The sequence below is a fragment of the Colobus angolensis genome, unplaced genomic scaffold (genome assembly GCF_000951035.1).
Source record: "Colobus angolensis palliatus isolate OR3802 unplaced genomic scaffold, Cang.pa_1.0 Scaffold50, whole genome shotgun sequence".
Classification (NCBI taxonomy): Eukaryota; Metazoa; Chordata; class Mammalia; order Primates; family Cercopithecidae; genus Colobus; species Colobus angolensis.
This window is the reverse complement of record NW_012118488.1, coordinates 2,821,032-2,823,541: the sequence shown is the minus strand read 5'-3', so window position 1 is coordinate 2,823,541 and position 2,510 is coordinate 2,821,032.

Here is a 2,510-nt window from a genome sequence, read left to right as displayed (position 1 = left end):
AGGCCGGGCTCAGTGGCTCACGCCTGTAATCCCAGCAGTTTGGGAGGCCGTGGCAGGGGGATCACCTGAGGTCAGGAGTTTGAGACCAGCCTGGCCAACATGATGAAACCCTGTCTCCACTAAAAATACAAAAATGAGCTGGGTGTGGTGGCAGGCGCCTGTAATCCCAGCTACTTGAGAGGCTGAGGCAGGAGAATCACTTGAACCTGGCGGGTGGAGGTTGCGGTGAGACAAGCTTGTTCCACTTCACTCCAGCCTGGGCAAAAGAGTGAAACTCCATCTCAAAAAAAAAAAAAAAAGAAAAGAAAGAAAGAACCATAAAAATATCTAACCAGCAGCCCACTGAGCTGCTCTGCCTACGGAATAGCCATTCTTTTATTCCTTTACTTCCCTTATAAACTTGTTCTCACTCTACGGATTCATCTCGAATTCTTTCTTGCTGGATATCTAAGAACCCTCCATTGGGGTCTGGATCAGGACTCCTTTCCAGTAACAACAGGATGTCACTCTGTCACCAGGCTAGAGTTCAGTGTCATGATCACTGCTCACTGAGCCTCAACAATCCTCAGGCAATGGGACTGGGGCTCAGGCAATCCTCCTACCTCAGCCTCCTGAGTAGCTGGGACTATAGGCATGCACCATTGTAGCTGGCTAATTTTTTTCTTTTTTTCTTTTGGTTTTGAGACAGAGTCTTACTCTGTTGCCCAGGCTGGAGTGTAATGGTGCGATCTCGGCTCCTGCAACCTCTGCCTCCCAGGTTCAAGCAATTCTCCTATCTTAGCCTCCCAAGTAGCTGGGATTACAGGTGTGCACCACTAGGCCCAGCTAATTTTTGTATTTTTAATAGAGACGGGGGTTTCACCATGTTGGTCAGGCTGGTCTCGAACTCTTGACCTTGTGATCCATCCACCTCAGCCTCCCAAAGTGCTGGGATTACAGGCATGAGCCACCATGCCCGGTGAAGCTGGCTAATTTTTTATTTTTTCTAGAGATGGGGTCTCACATTATGTTGGCCAGGCTGGTCTCGAACTCCTGGCCTCAGGTGATCCTTTTGCCTCGGCCTCCCAAAGTGCTAGGTTACAGGTGTGAGCCACCTTGCCTGGCCCCATTCTTAACCACTATCTTCATTATGTTTTTAATGAAGAGTTCAGCAAGCCATAAGGGAAGACAAACACATAAATGACTGTAATACCACAAGATATTGGCTTTACTTATTTATTTGAGATGTAGTCTCACTCTGTTGCCCAGGCTGGAGTCCAGCGGTGTGATCTTGGCTCACTCGCTGCAACCTCTGCCTCCCAGGTTCAAGCAACTCTCCCTGCCTCAGCCTCCTGAGTAGCTGGGATTACAGGTACGTGTCATCATGCCCGGCTGACTTTTATATTTTTTAGTAGGGATGGGGTTTCGCCATGTTAGCTAGGTGGGTCTCGAACTCCTGGACTCAGGTGATCTGCCTGCCTTGTCCTCCCAAAGTGCTGGGATTACAGGCCTGAGCCACTGCACCCGGCCAAGATATTGGCTTTAGAAAAGGAAGTTTTACACAGTGCTAAGAGAGCACAGAATCAATTTTTTCTAGGGGCAAGAAGGAAGGCTTCATGGGAAAGATGTTAAAGAAAAAATCATTCTGAAGCCTGTTAAAATAGTAAGGAGGACTTCATTCAGGACTGTTGCATTAGGGACATTACAATAGGCGAAAGGCAGTGTGCTCAATTCCAAATTCAATAAGGACAAATGGGATGTACAGCCAAGGAGCAGAATGAGGAAAATCCATGGATGGAAAATTATTAAGAGGAGACATCAAGAGTAGGGGGCAGGATTCTTGCTAAACCAACTTAATAGGATTCTTGCCAAAGGAAGGCTAGGGATTGATCACATATCAAGAGGGGAGGTGGCTGGGTGCAGTGGCTCACACCTGTAACCCCAGCACTTTGGGAGACGGAGGTGGGAGGATCACAAGGTCAGGAGTGTGAGACCAGCCTGGCCAATATAGTGAAACCCGGTCTCTACTAAAAATGCAAAAAATTAGCTGGACTTGGTAGTGGGTACCTATAATCCCAGCCACTTGGGAGGCTGAGGCAGGAGAATCACTTGAACCCAGGAGGTGGAGGTTGCAGTGAGCTAAGATCACACCACTGCACTCCAGCCCCGGCGACAGTGAGAGACTCCATCTCAAAAGAAAGAGTGGGGGATGAGGAATTTGATCAGTTTTTGAGGGTGATCAGTTATCAAGGGTGGAGGGTTCTCTTTAAACTACCTTAAGAATGTTGCCAAAACGGCTGGGTGCAGTGGCTCACGTCTGTAATTCCAGCTCTTAGGGAGGCAGAGGTGGGAGGATAGCTTGAGCTCAGGAGTTTGAGACCTGCCTGGGCAATATAGCCAGACTCGGTTCTCCACAAAAAAGGAAAAAAAGAAAGCAAGACAAAAAAAAAACAACTTCGAGGCTCAAGCCACTGTCTTGCCTCAGCCTCCCAAGCAGCTGGGAATACAGATGTGTGTCCCTGCACCTTCTC